This window comes from Bombina bombina, chromosome 2, assembly GCF_027579735.1.
Source record: "Bombina bombina isolate aBomBom1 chromosome 2, aBomBom1.pri, whole genome shotgun sequence".
In the NCBI taxonomy this organism is placed as follows: domain Eukaryota; kingdom Metazoa; phylum Chordata; class Amphibia; order Anura; family Bombinatoridae; genus Bombina; species Bombina bombina.
Window position 1 is genome coordinate 1,252,069,758 of NC_069500.1, and position 22,279 is coordinate 1,252,092,036.

The 22,279-nt window shown below is 38.9% G+C and overlaps 1 protein-coding gene across 1 annotated transcript in view; it reads right to left on the minus strand.

The window, feature by feature from the left end:
• The window catches only part of TBC1D1 (TBC1 domain family member 1), an 872,759-nt gene that overhangs the window by 243,648 nt on the left and 606,832 nt on the right, over positions 1-22,279 (minus strand). The window lies entirely within an intron of this gene.

Sequence of the window (22,279 nt, forward strand, 5' to 3'; positions counted from 1 at the left end):
GCTATGCCCCGCGGTCTTAAAACCGCCAAAAGGGACCCTAGCACCTTTGTGAAAATTCTGGGAGCCGTGGCCAACCCGAAGGGAAGGGCCACAAACTGGTAATGCCTGTCCAGAAAGGCGAATCTGAGGAATTGATGATGATCTCTGTGAATAGGGATGTGTAGATACACATCCTTTAAATCCACGGTAGTCATATATTGACCCTCCTGGATCAGAGGTAGAATAGTCTGAATAGTCTCCATCTTGAATGATGGTACTCTGAGGAACTTGTTTAGAATTTTGAGATCCAAGATTGGTCTGAAAGTTCCCTCCTTTTTGGGAACCACAAACAGGTATGAGTAAAACCATAGCCCTTGTTCCGCTTTTGGAACTGGGCGGATCACTCCCATGGTATGCAGGTCTTCTACACAGCGTAAGAACGCCTCTCTCTTTGTCTGGTTTGCAGACAATTGAGAAATGTGAAATCTCCCCCTTGGGGGGGAGTCTTTGAGGTCCAGAAGATATCCCTGGGACACAATTTCTAAAGCCCAGGAATCGTGGACATCTCTTGCCCAAGCCTGAGCGAAGAGAGAGAGTCTGCCCCCTACTAGATCCGGTCCCGGGTCGGGGGCTACCCCTTCATGCTCTTTTAGAGGCAGCTGCAGGCTTCTTGGCCTGTTTACCTTTGTTCCAAGCCTGGTTAGGTCTCCAGACTGATTTGGATTGGGCACAATTCCCCTCTTGCTTTGCAGCAGAGGAAGCTGAAGCGGGACCACCCTTGAAGTTCCGAAAGGACGAAAATTATTTTGTTTGGTCCTCATTTTATTTGTTTTATCCTGAGGTAGGGTATGGCCTTTCCCTCCAGTGATGTCTGAAATAATCTCTTTCAGTTCAGGCCCGAATAGGGTCTTTCCTTTGAAAGCGATGTTCAAAAATTTAGATTTTGATGATACATCAGCAGACCAGGACTTAAGCCATAACGCCCTGCATGCTAAAATGGCAAAACCTGAACTCTTTGCCGCTAATTTAGCCAGTTGGAAAGCGGCTTCTGTAATGAAAGAATTAGCCAACTTACGGGCCTTAATTCTATTCATAATATCCTCTAATGGAGTCTCCATCTGAAGAGCCTCTTCTAGAGCCTCGAACCAGAAAGCAGCTGCAGTAGTTACAGGAACAATGCACGCAATAGGTTGGAGAAGAAAACCTTGATGAACAAAAATTTTCTTCAGGAGACCCTCTAATTTTTTATCCATAGGATCTTTGAAAGCACAACTATCTTCGATAGGTATAGTTGTACGCTTAGCAAGAGTAGAAACAGCTCCCTCCACCTTAGGAATCGTCTGCCACGAGTCCCGCATGGTGTCAGATATGGGAAACCTTTATTAAAAACAGGAGGGGGAGCGAACGGAATACCTGGTTTATCCCACTCCTTAGTAACAATATTCACAATCCTCTTAGGGACTGGAAAAACATCAGTGCAAACAGGAACCTCTAAGTATCTGTCCATTTTACACAATTTCTCTGTAACCAGTATAGGGTCACAATCATCTAGAGTAGCTAATACCTCCCTGAGCAATAAGCGGAGGTGTCCAAGCTTAAATTTAAAGGCCGTCATATCAGAATCTGTCTTTCCTGAATCAGAAATCTCTCCCTCAGATAACAAATCCCTTACCCCTACTTCAGAACATTGTGAGGGTATATCAGATAGGGCTACTAAAGCGTCAGACGGCTCAGCATTTGTTCTTAACCCAGAGCTGTCACGCTTTCCTTGTAAACCAGGCAGTTTAGAGAAAACTTCTGTGAGGGTTTTATTCATAACTGTGGCCATGTCTTGTAAAGTAAATGAATTTGACGCACTAGAGGTACTTTGCCTCACTTGTGCGGGCGTTACTGGTTGTGACACTTGGGGAGAGCTAGATGGCAAACCCTCATTTCCTTCTGTCTGAGAATCATCTATTGCTATATTTTTAAGTGCTAAAATATGATCTTTATAATTTATAGATATATCAGTGCAAGTGGGACACATTCTAAGAGGGGGTTCCACAATGGCTTCTAAACACATTGAACAAGGATTTTCCTTGATGTCAGACATGTTAAACAGGCTAGTAATGAAACAAGCAAGCTTGAAAAACGGTACTGTGCCTTTAAGAGAAAAAAAGATGCACAAACTCTGCAAAACAGTGTAAAAAAGCAGTAAACTTTACGAAATTTTTACAGTAGCATCATAAAGCCTTAGTAAGATTGCACAGCTAGACAAATAAACGATTAACCCCTTAATGTAAAAACCGGATTGACAAAACGTCAATAACCGGTAAAAAACGTTCAGCACCTTGCCACAGCTCTGCTGTGGCGCCTACCTGCCCTTTAGGAAAGATTTGTGGGGAAAAAACTTATTTTAAGCCCTCAAACACAGCAGGACCCTCTGGAGAAGCAGCTGGATGTCTGAGGCGCGAAAATAGGCCCCTCCCACCTCACCCACCTGTTATGGGTCTAAAAGAAACACACCGGAGTGTTTCTAAACTATCCATGTGGGTTAATAACCCATAAATAAGCCACAATGACCCCTTAAAGTCCCTCAAAAAACGTTATGTTTGCAATGAAAAAAACTTTTTTCCTAACAGTGTCACCAGTAACCAATGAGCCCTTTATGCAAGCTGGGATTCCTACTAAGTGTCTGAATACAGCTTACCCTTCCCTCATGGGGATATTGCCAGCCTTTTCTAGAATTATCACAGTCTGTCTAGAAAAAAATAGACTAAACATACCTCAATGCAGCTTAGCATGCAAACCGTTCCCCCAACTAAAGTTTTCCTGTACTCTTCAGCCCTTGTGAGAACAGCAGTGGATCTTAGTTACAAAGTGCTAAGATCATCATCCTCCTTGCAGAAATCTTCATCCTTTTTCTGCCAGAGAGTGAATAGTACACACCGGTACCATTTAAAATAAACTTTTGCTTGAGAAAATAAAAACTAACATTTTTGTCACCACACTCACTGTACCCTTCCTAGCAGTTAAGCAGGCAAAGAGAATGACTGGGGGTGGAGCTAAGGGAGGAGCTATATGGACAGCTCTGCTGTGGGTGCTCTCTTTGCCACTTCCTGTTGGGAAGGAGAATATCCCACAAGTATGGATGAATCAGTGGACTCGATACATCTTACAAGAGAAATACTATCTGTCTTGAATAGACAGGGCGGGCCTATGCTTATCAGGTAAGCATAAATTTTGTTTTCTTTTGCAAGATGTACCGAGTCCACAGATTCATCCTAACTTGTGGGATACCAATACCAAAGCTTTAGGACACGGATGAAGGGAGCGACAAGACAGGAACCTAAACGGAAGGCACCACTGCTTGCAAAACCTTTCTCCCAAAAATAGCCTCCGAAGAAGCAAAAGTATCAAATTTGTAAAATTTGGAAAGGTATGAAGCGAAGACCAAGTCGCAGCCTTACAAATCTGTTCAACAGAAGCATCATTTTTAAAAGCCCATGTGGAAGCCACCGCTCTAGTGGAGTGAGCTGTAATTCTTTCAGGAGGCTGCTGTCCAAACGGATGATGCTTTTCAGCCAAAAGGAAAGAGAGGTAGCCGTAGCCTTTTGACCTCTACGCTTTCCAGAATAGACAACAAACAAAGAAGATGATTGGCGAATATCTTTGGTTGCCTGCAAATAAAACTTCAAGGCACGAACCACGTCCAAGTTGTGCAACAGACGTTCCTTCTTAGAAGAAGGATTAGGACACAGAGAAGGAACAACAATTTCCTGATTGATATTCCTGTTAGAAACAACCTTAGGGAGGAACCCAGTTTTATCAGCATGGAAAACAAGATAAGGCGAGTCACATTGTAATGCAGATAGTTCAGAAACTCTTCGAGCTGAAGAGATAGCAACTAGAAACAGAACTTTCCAAGATAGAAGCTTAATATCTATGGAATGCATGGGTTCAAACGGAACCCCCTGAAGAACTTTAAGAACTAAATTTAGACTCCATGGCGGAGCAACAGGTTTAAACACAGGCTGAATTCTAACTAAAGCCTGACAAAAAAACAGAATGTCTGGGACATCTGCCAGACGCTTGTGCAACAGAATAGACAAAGCAGATATCTGTACCTTTAAGGAACTAGTGGACAATCCTTTCTCCAATACTTCTAGGAGAAAAGACAAAATCCTAGGAATCCTGATCTTACTCCATGAGTAGCCTTTGGATTCGCACCAAAAAATATATTTACGCCATATCTTATGATAGATCTTCCTGGTGACAGGCTTTCGAGCCTGAATCAAGGTATCTATGACCGACTCAGAGAAACCCCGCTTTGATAAAATCAAGCGTTCAATCTCCAGTCAGTCAGTTGCAGAGAAATTAGATTTGGATGCTTGAATGGACCTTGAACCAAAAGGTCCCGTCTCAGTGGCAGAGTCCATGGTGGCAGAGATGACATATCCACCAGGTCTGCATACCAAGTCCTGCGTGGCCACGCAGGCGCTATCAAAATCACAGAAGCTCTCTCCTGTTTGATTCTGGCAATCAGACGCGGAAGGAGAGGGAATGGTGGAAACACATAAGCCAGGTTGAACGACCAGGGTACTGCTAGAGCATCTATCAGTACTGCCTGAGGATCCCTTGACCTGGATCCGTAACAAGGAAGTTTGGCGTTCTGACGAGATGCCATCAGATCCAGTTCTGGTGTGTCCCATAGCTGAACCAGTTGAGCAAACAACTCTGCCTCCCAGTTCTCCACCCCTGGGATATAGATCGCTGATAGATGGCAAGAGTGAGCCTCTGCCCAGCGGATTATCCTGGAAACTTCTATCATCGCCAAGGAACTCCTTGTTCCCCCCTGATGATTGATATAAGCTACAGTCGTGATGTCCGACTGAAACCTGATGAATCCGGCCGAAGCCAGCTGAGGCCACGCCTGAAGAGCATTGAATATCGCTCTTAATTCCAGAATATTTATCGGTAGGAGGGCCTCCTCCCGAGTCCACAAACCCTGTGCTTTCAGGGAATTCCAGCTGCACCCCAGCTCAGTAGGCTGGCGTTCGTCGTCACAATAATGAACACAAATTTTCTTCTAACTCTAACTTTTTATCCATAGGATCAATGAAAGCACAACTGTCTTCAATAGGTATAGTTGTACGCTTAGCCAGAGTAGAAATAGCTCCCTCCACCTTAGGGATCGTTCACGCAAATGTCCCATAAAACAGAAAACGTTACTCCCAGACACAAAAACGTTTGTCCCAAATTCACATAACAAACTGAGTGCCCACAAAAAATTAACCCTTTATGCAAGCTAGTAAAAACCTCTGATAACACTAGGATTACTGCTTACCCTTCCCCTAATGGGGACACTGTCAGCGTTTCTGAGTTAACACAGTCTCTGCAGAAAATATGACTGAACATACCTCATTGCTGTATAGCAAGAAACCGTTCCTCACACTGAAGTTTTCCTGTACTCCTCAGCTCATGTGGGAACAGCAGTGGACCTTAGTTACAAATGCTAAGATCATCATCCTCCAGGCAGAAATCTTCATCTATGTTCTGCCTGAGAGTAAATAGTACAACACCGGTACCATTTAAAAATAACAAACACTTGATTGAAGATAAATTAAAACTAACAGTTTAACACCTCTTCTCTTTACCCTTCCTGCTTAGAGCCAGCAAAGAGAATGACTGGGGGGGTGGAGTTAAGGGGGGAGCTATATAGACAGCTCTGCTGTGGTGCTCTCTTTGCTACTTCCTGTCAGGAAGGACAATATTCCACAAGTTAGGATGAATCCGTGGACTTGTTACATCTTGCAAAATAAATTTAGTACACTGAATTATATATACAAATAAGTAGTTAAACAATATATGCTCTGGTAAGCAGCAAGCATTTCATTTAAAAAAAAAAAAAAAAAAAACCTGCTATAGTTTGTCTCATTGTTTATCCAATCCTGAGAGTTGTCATAATTATTATATTTCTTAACTTGGCCGCTGTGCCCAACAATAACTTTTAACAAGTGAAAGCAAAAGCCACCAACAATCGGAATGTGCAATGCAGCCAATCACAATTGCTTTGATAACTCCTGTCAATCATAAACACAATGCACAAAACATACTACTTGATATCTGTACATTTGCCAAACAATACGTGGAAAAGTATTTAGCATTTACATGTCTGCTTTCACCTGCTCTGTATTTAGCTATTTATTCATTGTCCCCTCTTCCTGTTTATTCCTTGGTCTCCAGTTTCACTCATTTTTTTGTTGTTTTTTTTCTCTGTATTTTGTTTCCTTATTTCTTCTCTCATTCTTTTAAAGGAACATTAAACACCTTGTGCTTTTGTATAAAAATTATCCTTTGTACTATGCTCCACAGAAAAGCCAAACATCTGCAAATTGTCTAATCTGCTATTTGATTTGCAGCATTTGCAGGATAAAAGCTTGCTTTTTGGGTTCTCGGAGTGTTGGATACAATTTACAAAAAAAATTTCAATAGGTGTTTAATGTCCTTTTAAAATGACTGAGAAGCAGAGAGACTCTGATATTTAGTGTTTCCTGTTTCCACGGCCACCTAAAAACCTGTCTACATCACTTCCTGTTCTTGGTGCAGGCTCAACAGGAACTGTGATTTAACCCTTCTCTGTCAGTTGTCAACATGAACATGGCAAGATTTGAAATACTTTTTTGATAGAAAATAGTGTATATGTGAGCTAGATGAAAACTATAGGGTTAATTGTAATTTCAAATATTTGATGTATATACTATTTGTCGCCCGTGTCACCTGATCCTAGCACCAAGTCTAGAATTTCAGGCGTATTGATCTGTAATCTGTGAAGAAAGTTCTTCCTCTGCGCAGAGTTTGTGGATGGAAAAGTAGTCCCTTATAATCCGATATAATCCTTCTTCTGTATGCGATTTTCTTTTATAAAGGTACACTATCAACGTGTTTCACCGATAAACGGCTTTATCAAGATTCTTGCAAGCACAAAATAACATATTATAGTTATCCTTTGTTGAAGATTTCGTTTCATGACCACAAATAATATATTATTTTCAACTATTTTTTGATATTATAGTTATCCTTTGTTGAAAATGCAACAATGTTTTGATAATATAGTTATTCTTTGTTGAAGATTTTGTTTCATGCAAGCACAAATAACACATTTTGAAATTATTTTCTATTTTATATTGGCAAATAAAATTTACAAACACATTTTGCACACATTTTTGCAAACATTTTGCAAATATTTTTATTTCACTTATGATCATTTGATATACATCAAATATTTTAAATATTAATTAACCCTATACCTTTCTTCTAGCGCACATATACACTATTTTCTATTAAAAAAAACCACTTTTTTCTGTTGTGAGAACAGGGAAGTATATGTAGCAAGGGTTTCAATTAGCGCTACACTAAAACACCTGTATTTTTCTGAAGATTTGAAATGCTAACTAGCAATGGGCAAATGTCTATTTTAACATTAAAACAGGTGATGCCATTGGATTATTTCTACGGAACCAACAAACATTTGTGTATATTACTTTGGATTTGTATAAAGATTTACATTGAAGTCTATGAGAAACACAGAAAGAAAGATTTTGATAGCAGAAAGGAACGAAAAAAGATTGTCTATATTTAGTTTATAAGTGTGAGCTTTGTTTTAAAAATAGCTTATGCAGATCCCAAGCATTCTTGTCTCACATTATAGGTATTTTCCATGAATCAACTGCCCTTTCAGTAAAGAAGTGCTTCAGCAAATTACTCCTCAACCGGAGGAGAAAAATGCATCCAGCCTATAAATGTCTGTTTTTCAAACATGCTAAAATATTGGTGCACTGTTAGCAGTAACATTTTACAGATGTTGGCATTTTATAGTCCGTGTTCTATCTTGATGCAGCGTTTCTAAGAAACAAAAAACTCTACAATCTGAAAATTGTGATTCATTTTACCAGAGAGAACACAGAGCTCTATCTGAAATACAATATGGTCTGACCCAGCAACACCCTACACAGTGACTGTTGAGAAGTGCAGGAACCATAACAGGAAAGTAGCTTTCCTGTTATGGTTCAATAGGCTTTTAAAGGGGTTAGTCACTGCATCAGTATTTAAAAGGGACATTAAAGTATTTACAGGTTAGATAATTTGCTTTTTGGCCTCACTATTTCTTTTCCAAATTATTTTATTTTGCATGCAGGTATTTTATCATATTGTGCTTACTTGATAATATAGTATATTTTTAGAAAATTATTTCAAAGTGCCTTAAAAAAGCAAAGGGTAATAGAGAGCTCAGTTCCTCTTTCCAAAATATATGTATATTACGGCGCCAAGCAGAATTTCCCGCACGGCTATTGGCTAAGAGGTGGCCAAATGGAGTTCTGCAGTGGGTTGTCTTAGCAGCTCAGTGCGGCGAACGCTGCAAACAAATAAAGGAGCTTTCAGGATAAAGTATTTTATACTTCATGAATGAAAGTCCCCTTTATTTGTCTCAATGGTAAATCCTAGCGTTTCACAAATGCTAGGATTTACTATCACTTTAATAGAAATCATTGCAATATGTATTTGTCATTTTAAAATAATTTTACCTTTTATTTCTAACATTTATGCAGGGTCCATTACTTCCTGTCACAGCCCTACAAAGAGGGCTGCAGTCTCTGCAGGAATGCATTTCTAACTTGATGTCATAAACCTCCTAGAGTAACATGAGCTGGTTTACTAATTAGGGAAAGCTAGATAAACAGGAAGTCTGTTCTTGCCCATGCTCAGTAGTGGCAGCATGTTATGCTGGATTTTTAAATAATCTGTTTCTTTTGATGTTTACTTTGATTTAACATGTATTTATTTTTATTAAAGGAGCACTCTTTCATATCCCTTTAAACTCTTAAAATAAAGTTAATCCTCAAACATAGGTGTAGGCATAAGTAATTTAAGGATACCTTCCTCTTACAGATTCATAACAGGTTTGTAAAAGGTTGCATGGAACTTTAGTTCTGAGAATTTGTAAACATATACGGATAAAGCTAATATGATAAACTCATGCAATTAATACATTGTGCAAATACAACATATCTAGGATGGGTTGCCTCACCCGTAACCTTTATTAGAAAAGCAATTACAGTGCTCATGAAAACAGAGTAATGTTTGTCATGATTCTTTGCAATATTACACAGTATATAAGAACATTGTTCACACTTTTTTTGCTAGACTCAAGCATTTTCCTTTGCTAAGGTGTCACTGCCCATTATTTCAGAGAAAATATTAATTCTTACATTTTGCATTGATATTTTTGAAAGGGCATGTTCACACAAGTCTATCATTAAAGAGACATTAAAGGGACAGGAACCCCCCCCCCCCCCCAACAATGTTATGATTTGGATAGAACATACAATTTTAATCAACTTTCCAATTTACTTCTATTATCAAATTTGTTTCATTATCCTGTTGTCCTTTGCTGAAAGAACAGCATTGAACTACTGGCAGCTAGCTGAACACATCCAGTTAGCCAATCACAAAAGACAAATGTGTACAGGCACCAATCAGCAGCTAGCTGTAGGATATGTGCTTTTTCAACAAGGGATACCAAGAGAACAAAGCACATTTGAAAACAGAAGTGAATTTAAGTGTCTTAAAATTAAATGCTCTATCTGATTCTTGCAAGTTTAATTTGGACTTTTCTATCCCTTTAACCAAATACATTTTATAAACATGTTGAGGTTATTCCCCACCTCCTCCTAGTGACGGATGCTGCTACGTTGTAATCACTTATGTAGAGCGCTGCGGAATCTGTTGGCCCTCTACAATTAATTGATAATAAATAATAATATGAAACCAAAAATGTTCTTTTGCAATTCAGACAGAACATACAATTAAAAAAAAAGTGACCAATTTATTGCTATTAACAAATTTGCTTTGTTCCCAAGGTATTCTTTGTTTTAGAAATACCTAGGTAGGCATCTGGAGAACTACAGGGCAGGAAATAGTGCTGCAATCTAGTGCTCTTGCTAATGGGTAACATTGTAGCAAAACAGTATCCGTTTAGTGCTCAAGACACGTGCACACTCCTGCGCTTATGTCCTTGCTTTTCAATAAAAAATACCAAAAGAACAAAGAAAATGTGAAAATGGAAGTAAATTAGAAAGTTGTGGAAAACTTTCATGTCCCTTTAAAAGACAGAAGTCCACAGGGAGAAGTGCTAGAATGACTCTTTATAATTTAGACTTTTCATTACAATGTCCCGTTCAGACTAAATACACTAAATACATTTTATAAGCATAATATTGAGGTCATTCCCCATTCACTGCAAATCAGGTGCAAATGTGCAACAACTCCTCTTTAAATGCCCGCAGGTTACAAAATGGCATAACCCATAATTAGAGGGAGGTGCATGAAATGTATTTAGTGCTTAATGTATAAATGATTAACCCCTTAACTCCAAAAGACATCATAAGGTGCTTGGCCCATCGTACTGCATAACACATATGTATATACACACACGTCATGAGGTGCTTGACCATCATACTGCATAACACAAAGATGTATATACACACGTCATGAGGTGCTTGGCCCATCGTACTGCATAACACATAGATGTATATACACACGTCATGAGGTGCTTGACCATCATACTGCATAACACATAGATGTATATACACACGTCATGAGGTGCTTGGCCCATCATACTGCATAACACATATATGTATATACACACGTAATGAGGTGCTTGACCATCGTACTGCATAACACATAGATGTATATACACACGTCATGAGGTGCTTGGCCCATCATACTGCATAACACATATATGTATATACACACGTCATGAGGTGCTTGACCATCGTACTGCATAACACATATATGTATATACACACGTCATGAGGTGCTTGACCATCGTACTGCATAACACATATATGTATACACACGTCATGAAGTGCTTGACCATCGTACTGCATAACACATATATGTATACACACGTCATGAGGTGCTTGACCATCATACTGCATAACACATAGATGTATATACACACGTCATGATGTGCTTGACCATCGTACTGCATAACACATATGTATATACACACAAGTCATGAGATGCTTGACCATCGTACTGCAAAACACATAGATGTATACACACGTCATGAGGTGCTTGACCATCGTACTGCATAACACATATGTATATACACACGTCATGAGGTGCTTGACCATCGTACTGCATAACACATATGTATATACACACGTCATGAGGTGCTTGACCATCGTACTGCATAACACATAGATGTATATACACACACGTCATGAGATGCTTGACCATCGTACTGCATAACACATATGTATATACACACACACGTCATGAGATGCTTAACCATCGTACTGCATAACACATAGATGTATACACACGTCATGAGGTGCTTGACCATCGTACTGCATAACACATATATGTATATACACACGTCATGAGGTGCTTGACCATCGTACTGCATAACACATAGATGTATATACACACGTCATGAGGTGCTTGACCATCGTACTGCATAACACATAGATGTATATACACACGTCATGAGGTGCTTGACCATCGTACTGCATAACACATATGTATATACACACGTCATGAGGTGCTTGACCATCGTACTGCATAACACATATGTATATACACACAAGTCATGAGATGCTTGACCATCGTACTGCATAACACATAGATGTATACAAACGTCATGAGGTGCTTGACCATTGTACTGCATAACACATATGTATATACACACACGTCATGAGATGCTTGACCATCGTACTGCATAACACAGATGTATATACACACGTCATGAGGTGCTTGACCATCGTACTGCATAACACATAGATGCATATACACACGTCATGAGGTGCTTGACCATCGTACTGCATAACACATAGATGTACATACACACACGTCATGAGGTGCTTGACCATCGTACTGCATAACACATAGATGTATATACACACGTCATGAGGTGCTTGACCATCGTACTGCATAACACATATGTATATACACACAAGTCATGAGATGCTTGACCATCGTACTGCATAACACATATGTTTACACACGTCATGAGGTGCTTGACCATCGTACTGCATAACACATATATGTATATACACGTCATGAAGTGCTTGGCCATCGTACTGCATAACACATATATGTGTATACACACGTCATGAGGTGCTTGACCATCGTACTGCATAACACATATATGTATATACACACGTCATGAAGTGCTTGACCATCGTACTGCATAACACATATATGTATATACACACGTCATGAGGTGCTTGACCATCGTACTGCATAACACATATATGTATATACACACGTCATGAAGTGCTTGACCATCGTACTGCATAACACATATATGTGTATACACACGTCATGAGGTGCTTGACCATCGTACTGCATAACACATATATGTATATACACACGTCATGAAGTGCTTGACCATCGTACTGCATAACACATATATGTATATACACACGTCATGAGGTGCTTGACCATCGTACTGCATAACACATATATGTATATACACACGTCATGAGGTGCTTGACCATCGTACTGCATAACACATATATGTATATACACACGTCATGAAGTGCTTGACCATCGTACTGCATAACACATATATGTATATACACACGTCATGAAGTGCTTGACCATCGTACTGCATAACACATATATGTATATACACACGTCATGAAGTGCTTGACCATCGTACTGCATAACACATATATGTAAAACGATAAAAGTGTATATCCTGCGCAGATAACAGAAGGGAAAGGGGATATGGAATACCTCTGGCTCTCCTCAGCGGGTCCCTAGTGTACCCAATATGAAAATAGAAAATAGATGGGGGTGGAGGTGAGCGCCAAAAAAGGCTGAGGTAGGGAATGGGGCACCTGTTAGACTGATAGAGCGGTGTCCACAATGTAGGTTCTCTTGTTGACGTTGGTGGAATCGATGTACAAATAGTATAATAACTATAAATTAGTTGTAAACTTTAAGAATGTATATCAATGTTTAATCCACACAAAAATGTTAAAATATCTCAGATCTACTTAAAAACATACACAATCCTAAAAATAGAAATAAAAATAACAATCATATAAAATCATGGATCCATGTTACAATAAAATAAATGCAAAAAATGGGAATGCACAATAAAAACCTTTTTGCAATAATTGATCTGATAGACCAAGTATCCTAATTAGGCCATGTGTCCTAATTGGAGTAGTTTATTTAGAAACAGTCCAGATGGTGGTAAATGTTCTTATGGTTATATTTGTCCAATTAAATCACAATATGGCAAAAAAATTAGTGTCTCTGTCCGTGACCAATTCTGAAATAATTCCAAAGCAGTGTGTGTCCTGTGCCTGAAATGGTGAGAAAATGGAAAATCCAAAAATGTGTGATCACTTAATGTGAAAAAAAGGGGAAAAAATGGAGAAAAAATGTAGAAAAAATGTAGGAAAATGTAGAAAAAATGTAGAAAAAATGTGTAACCTTGCAAAAAATGTGAGAATCCTCCAGTTTATGTGACAAAAAGTGAGTATTCAAGGTGATTAAAAAAGTGTCCAATGTGATATAGTGATTTCTGTGCAATGAAGTTGTAGCTCAGTATGATCCAATCAAAAACAAAATAACATTGTGCAAAAACCTGTAAAGAAAACAAACAATACTATAATATATACAAACTGTTAAGTGGGTATATCAGTATTATGCTTACTCAAATCATGTACTCCTGGCCTTTATCAAGACTCCTTCTTGATAAAGGCCAGGAGTACATGGCCGAAACGCGTCGACTGATTTGAGTAAGCATAATACTGATATACCCACTTAACAGTTTGTATATATTATAGTATTGTTTGTTTTCTTTACAGGTTTTTGCACAATGTTATTTGGTTTTTGATTGGATCATACTGAGCTACAACTTCATTGCACAGAAATCACTATATCACATTGGACACTTTTTTAATCACCTTGAATACTCACTTTTTGTCACATAAACTGGAGGATTCTCACATTTTTTGCAAGGTTACACATTTTTTCTACATTTTTTCTACATTTTCCTACATTTTTTCTACATTTTTTCTACATTTTTTTCCCCTTTTTTTCACATTAAGTGATCACACATTTTTGGATTTTCCATTTTCTCACCATTTCAGGCACAGGACACACACTGCTTTGGAATTATTTCAGAATTGGTCACGGACAGAGACACTAATTTTTTTGCCATATTGTGATTTAATTGGACAAATATAACCATAAGAACATTTACCACCATCTGGACTGTTTCTAAATAAACTACTCCAATTAGGACACGTGGCCTAATTAGGATACTTGGTCTATCAGATCAATTATTGCAAAAAGGTTTTTATTGTGCATTCCCATTTTTTGCATTTATTTTATTGTAACATGGATCCATGATTTTATATGATTGTTATTTTTATTTCTATTTTTAGGATTGTGTATGTTTTTAAGTAGATCTGAGATATTTTAACATTTTTGTGTGGATTAAACATTGATATACATTCTTAAAGTTTACAACTAATTTATAGTTATTATACTATTTGTACATCGATTCCACCAACGTCAACAAGAGAACCTACATTGTGGACACCGCTCTATCAGTCTAACAGGTGCCCCATTCCCTACCTCAGCCTTTTTTGGCGCTCACCTCCACCCCCATCTAACACATATATGTATACACACGTCATGAGGTGCTTGACCATCGTACTGCATAACACATATGTATATACACACGTCATGAAGTGCTTGACCATCGTACTGCATAACACATATATGTATATACACACACGTCAGGAGGTGCTTGACCATCATGCTGCATAACACATATGTATATACACACGTCATGAAGTGCTTGACCATCGTACTGCATAACACATATATGTATATACACACACGTCATGAGGTGCTTGGCCCATCATACTGCATAACACATATATGTATATACACACACGTCATGAGGTGCTTGACCATCGTACTGCATAACACATATGTATATACACACGTCATGAAGTGCTTGACCATCGTACTGCATAACACATATATGTATATACACACACGTCATGAGGTGCTTGACCATCGTACTGCATAACACATATATGTATATACACACGTCATGAGGTGCTTGACCATCGTACTGCATAACACATGTCATGAGGTACTTGGCCCATCGTATTGCATAACACATATGTATATACACAAGTCATGAGGTGCTTGACCATCGTACTGCATAACACATATATATATACACACGTCATGAGGTGCTTGACCATCGTACTGCATAACACATAGATGTATATACACACGTCATGAGGTGCTTGACCATCGTACTGCATAACACATAGATGTATATACACACGTCATGAGGTGCTTGGCCCATCGTACTGCATAACACATATATGTATATACACACGTCATGAGGTGCTTGACCATCGTACTGCATAACACATAGATGTATATACACACGTCATGAGGTGCTTGACCATCGTACTGCATAACACATAGATGTATATACACACGTCATGAGGTGCTTGACCATCGTACTGCATAACACATAGATGTATATACACACGTCATGAGGTGCTTGGCCCATCGTACTGCATAACACATATATGTATATACACACGTCATGAGGTGCTTGGCCCATCGTACTGCATAACACATATATGAATATACACACGTCATGAAGTGCTTGACCATCGTACTGCATAACACATATATGTATACACACACGTCATGAAGTGCTTGACCATCGTACTGCATAACACATATATGTATACACACACGTCATGAAGTGCTTGACCATCGTACTGCATAACACATAGATGTATATACACACGTCATGAGGTGCTTGACCATCGTACTGTCCCCATTACAGAGAAAAAGCGGAATATGTTGCGGACCCCACAAAGTGTTCTTAAAGTCCACCCATAACACATATATGTATATACACGTCATGAAGTGCTTGGCCATCGTACTGCATAACACATATATGTATATACACACGTCATGAAGTGCTTGACCATCGTACTGCATAACACATATGTGTATACACACGTCATGAGGTGCTTGACCATCGTACTGCATAACACATATGTATATACACACACGTCATGAGGTGCTTGACCATCGTACTGCATAACACATATATGTATATACACACGTCATGAAGTGCTTGACCATCGTACTGCATAACATATATATGTATACACACGTCATGAGGTGCTTGACCATCGTACTGCATAACACATATGTATATACACACGTCATGAAGTGCTTGACCATCGTACTGCATAACACATATATGTATATACACACACGTCATGAGGTGCTTGACCATCATGCTGCATAACACATATGTATATACACACGTCATGAAGTGCTTGACCATCGTACTGCATAACACATATATGTATATACACACGTCATGAGGTGCTTGACCATCGTACTGCATAACACATATATGTATATACACACACGTCATGAGGTGCTTGGCCCATCATACTGCATAACACATATATGTATATACACACACGTCATGAGGTGCTTGACCATCGTACTGCATAACACATATGTATATACACACGTCATGAAGTGCTTGACCATCGTACTGCATAACACATATATGTATATACACACACACGTCATGAGGTGCTTGACCATCGTACTGCATAACACATATATGTATATACACACGTCATGAAGTGCTTGACCATCGTACTGCATAACACATATGTATATACACACACGTCATGAGGTGCTTGACCATCGTACTGCATAACACATATGTATATATACACGTCATGAGGTGCTTGACCATCGTACTGCATAACACATATGTATATATACACGTCATGAGGTGCTTGACCATCGTACTGCATAACACATATGTATATATACACGTCATGAGGTGCTTGACCATCGTACTGCATAACACATATGTATATACACACACGTCATGAGGTGCTTGACCATCGTACTGCATAACACATATGTATATATACACGTCATGAGGTGCTTGCCCATCGTACTGCATAACACATATGTATATACACACACGTCATGAGGTGCTTGGCACATCATACTGCATAACACATATATGTATATACACACACGTCATGAGGTGCCTGGCCCATCGTACTGCATAACACGTATGTATATACACATGTCATGAGGTGCTTGGCCCATCGTACTGCATAACACATATATATATATATATACACACACGTCATGAGGTGCTTGGCCCATCGTACTGCATAACACATATGTATATACACACATCATAAACTTTATGTGCCGGTGGGAGGTAATAATAAAAATAAATAATAACAGCCCTACACTGCATACTGACAGACCTTTTGTGAGGGAGGGAAAAGGTCAGTTTGGAAGGGATCAGGAAGTGGATATGTTAGGGGGGAGGGTTAAACTCTACTCTGCATCAAAAATTAACCTTACAAGCTAACTGATTAACCCCTTTACTGTCAGAAATGTCAGATAAGGTGCGCAGCGGCAATTAGCGGCATTCTAATTGCCAAAAAGTAATGGCAAAGCCATGCATTTCTGCTATGTCTGAAAAAAGGGGATCCCAGAGAAGCTTTTACAACCATTTGTCATATGACTGCAGTAGTTGTGTGTAAATAATTTCAGTGAGAAACCCAAAGTTTGCGAAAAAGTTAACTATTTTTTTTATTTGATTGTATGTGGCAGTCAAATAGTGGCAGCAAATATACCAAAGTGGGCCATAGATTAATACCTTGGGTTGTCTACTTTAAAAATATATATAGTTTTCATAGGTACATCAAAAAAATCAAAAGCTCTATTTTAGTTTAGTCAGAGTGATAGCAAAAATGCTAAAAATTCTCTGGTGCTTTGGGCAAGTATTTCTCTTAAATTCCCAGTAGGGAAGGGGTTAAATAAAGGGACATGTAACATTACCAAAGCACCAACAACATTTTACTTTGTCAGAAAGAAAAAAAAGAATGAAACAAATGCAAAAATAAATGACGTAAAAAAAAAAAAAAAAAAAAAAAATATATATATATATATATACACACACACACACACACACAGAGAAAGTCCAGCACTCACTTAAAAGCTCTCAGCTAAGATTTAAAAGCAAAAATGGAAAGGTTAGTTACCGCATCTGGCCAAATGGGACAAGCCCAGGTACCAAGTCAAGGTCCTTTCCAATACCTGGGACCCTAAAACAGCAACACAATGCAAGCTCTCAAATCCAAACAAACTGGGAACAAGGGAAGGGTGCACAGGCTTATGTAATCCCCCTAGACATATACAAAACACGGAAGGGGACTGCACTCTCATACCAGACCGGGTACACATCCCATGACCCTGCAACATGCTCAGCCCTGGGTGCTCACCGGCACTCACAGGAAGCTGTGCTGTCCCCAGAGTCACAGGCAGTTAATCCCAGACAGGACAGCACAGCTTCCTGTGAGTGCTGGTGAGCACCCAGGGCTGAGCATGTTGCAGGGTCATGGGATGTGTACCCGGTCTGGTATGAGAGTGCAGTCCCCTTCTGTGTTTTGTATATATATATATATATATATATATATATATATATATATATATATATATATATATATATATATATCAAAGTTAATGTTACAACTTTTATGATTGGTCCAGTAAGATGACTAGCTCCCTGCACACGAGAAACAGCCCTGGGCCTGTAAAGAAGCACGCAGACTTTCAGACCATCTATATATCCACATTAACTTACATACACAAACAGATGAGCCATTACCAGTTAAACAGAAGAACAATTAAAAATCCTTTGGCAAAACTGATGGGCATCTATCAGCCTGGGGTTCTCATGCAACCCTTTTCCCAATGAGGACCTCTCATACTACTCTATAGGGTACCGCATTAAATTTTAACCCCCAGGAAAACACTTGCAATATTTTTCTATGTACCTGTCATTACCTCTCCCACACAGACACAATGAAGCTAAAGACTTTTAATTTAGGCCTTAAATAAGTTTACAAAATGTGTGGTGTGGTCAATTTTGAAGATTCTTGTGGTCTCATATGAGGCCCACTGAATAATATATATTAACAACGAGGAAGACAATAGAAAATCATCAAACAGAATATTTCTGAGTATCAAATCATGTAAGCCGTACAGGTTTGTTACATAGATAATGGTGCATTGGCGCCCTCTACTGGTACTTTAGATAAAGAAAATGAGAACTACTATTCATGTTGAAATGTTATAGTTCTCAATGTTAAAGGGACATGACACCCCAATTTTTCTTTTATGATTCATATAGAGCATACAATTTTGAACAACTTTGCAATTTTCTTCTATTATCTAATTTGCTTTGTTCTCTTCGTATCTTTTTTTTTAAATTATATATATTTTTTATTGAGGTTATATGTTACAAACATATAAGAAGTGAAATCACTGACATGAACATAAAGACTTGTCAGACAAGGAAAACGCATATTGCCTAGGAAAGCTAAATAAAATGTAAACCTAATATTTTCTATTACGGTGTAACCCCTTAAAACACAGTGAGTCTTAAGATGAAGAAGTAATTTCCCCAAAAACGTAGGGAGGCCTCGTGCGGACCTCCTGAACTAGATTGATGGAAGAATGGGGGACTTTGGGGAGAAAATAAAATAATCAGGCCACTCTTGGGCCTAAAATATGATAGGGAATAATGCAAAACAAATTGTATAAGGGACAATAATGGCTTGATACAAAGAGCAAGTACATAGCAAACTAGATAGTTATTACCATTTAGGGAAATACTAAGGGACAGGGAGATATATAGAGAAGTGTTTGTTAAGATTACTCCATGACTTGCTGGGGGGGAGGGGGGGGTTCGCTTCAATCTGAGTGCTGTTCTGGAGTGGATACAACTGAGTGAGCACTGATACACCTCCAAATTTATGCATAAAACTTTACTCCCCTCTAGCGGAACAGCCTAGTGCCTATGTACAGGGAGTGCAGAATTATTAGGCAAATGAGTATTTTGACCACATCATCCTGTTTATGCATGTTGTCTTACTCCAAGCTGTATAGGCTCGAAAGCCTACTACCAATTAAGCATATTAGGTGATGTGCATCTCTGTAATGAGAAGGAGTGTGGTCTAATGACATCAACACCCTATATCAGGTGTGCATAATTATTAGGCAACTTCTTTCCTTTGGCAAAATGGGTCAAAAGAAGGACTTGACAGGCTCAGAAAAGTAAAAAATAGTGAGATATCTTGCAGAGGGATGCAGCACTCTTAAAATTGCAAAGCTTCTGAAGCGTGATCATCGAACAATCAAGCGTTTCATTCAAAATAGTCAACAGGGTCGCAAGAAGCGTGTGGAAAAACCAAGGCGCAAAATAACTGCCCATGAACTGAGAAAAGTCAAGCGTGCAGCTGCCAAGATGCCACTTGCCACCAGTTGGGCCATATTTCAGAGCTGCAACATCACTGGAGTGCCCAAAAGCACAAGGTGTGCAATACTCAGAGACATGGCCAAGGTAAGAAAGGCTGAAAGACGACCACCACTGAACAAGACACACAAGCTGAAACGTCAAGACTGGGCCAAGAAATATCTCAAGACTGATTTTTCTAAGGTTTTATGGACTGATGAAATGAGAGTGAGTCTTGATGGGCCAGATGGATGGGCCCGTGGCTGGATTGGTAAAGGGCAGAGAGCTCCAGTCCGACTCAGACGCCAGCAAGGTGGAGGTGGAGTACTGGTTTGGGCTGGTATCATCAAAGATGAGCTTGTGGGGCCTTTTCGGGTTGAGGATGGAGTCAAGCTCAACTCCCAGTCCTACTGCCAGTTTCTGGAAGACACCTTCTTCAAGCAGTGGTACAGGAAGAAGTCTGCATCCTTCAAGAAAAACATGATTTTCATGCAGGACAATGCTCCATCACACGCGTCCAAGTACTCCACAGCGTGGCTGGCAAGAAAGGGTATAAAAGAAGAAAATCTAATGACATGGCCTCCTTGTTCACCTGATCTGAACCCTATTGAGAACCTGTGGTCCATCATCAAATGTGAGATTTACAAGGAGGGAAAACAGTACACCTCTCTGAACAGTGTCTGGGAGGCTGTGGTTGCTGCTGCACGCAATGTTGATGGTGAACAGATCAAAACACTAACAGAATCCATGGATGGCAGGCTTTTGAGTGTCCTTGCAAAGAAAGGTGGCTATATTGGTCACTGATTTGTTTTTGTTTTGTTTTTGAATGTCAGAAATGTATATTTGTGAATGTTGAGATGTTATATTGGTTTCACTGGTAAAAATAAATAATTGAAATGGGTATATATTTGTTTTTTGTTAAGTTGCCTAATAATTATGCACAGTAATAGTCACCTGCACACACAGATATCCCCCTAAAATAGCTATAACTAAAAACAAACTAAAAACTACTTCCAAAACTATTCAGCTTTGATATTAATGAGTTTTTTGGGTTCATTGAGAACATGGTTGTTATTCAATAATAAAATTAATCCTCAAAAATACAACTTGCCTAATAATTCTGCACTCCCTGTATAGTCCTATAGTGGTATTTCAGAATGCATCATCTTGGTGGGAATTTTCATGTATCTTAACAAAACATTACCAGTGAACATACATAGGTATAGGCGTTAAAATTCTAACGAGCTGTCACACAAGTCTATAAGTTAACCACAGAGGAAAACTCTAAAACATATAGTAACCATAATATATAGATGAATCCATGTGGATGCAAGAAAAGTTTACACCTTCATGCTAATTGCTAAAAAAAAAATGTTGATACACAATGTAGGTGAAGCCAGGGCCAATGGTAGGAGAAACTTCAGGTATGTAATTGATGGTATGAATTTAAGCTATATAAAACAATTAATCCTGAAACTGAGAGTATTGATACTCTTTCAAAAAGCAATACCAATGGACATACATAGGTATGGGTGTTGAAGTTCTATCAAAATGACACATAGATCTGTAATGTATACACAGAGGAAAACTCTAAAACATATAGCAACCACCACACATAGATGTGTTCATGTAGAGGGCCTGAGACCTCAGCCATGCTACCCCAAACCAAGGCCACATATCTGAAATATAAACGTATACTCAATGTTTCAGACTTATAGGTCGTCATAGATAGTTCCAGAGGATATGTGGATGTGTCTCTAAAGGTAAACATAACTCCAAGGTAGAAAGTCCCAGTAGCAGAGATGAATATATAGGAGAAAAGTCCCATAGGTAATCTGGAACGAACTGAGAGATAGTGGAAAACATCGCTATTGTAAAATATCCTGAGCG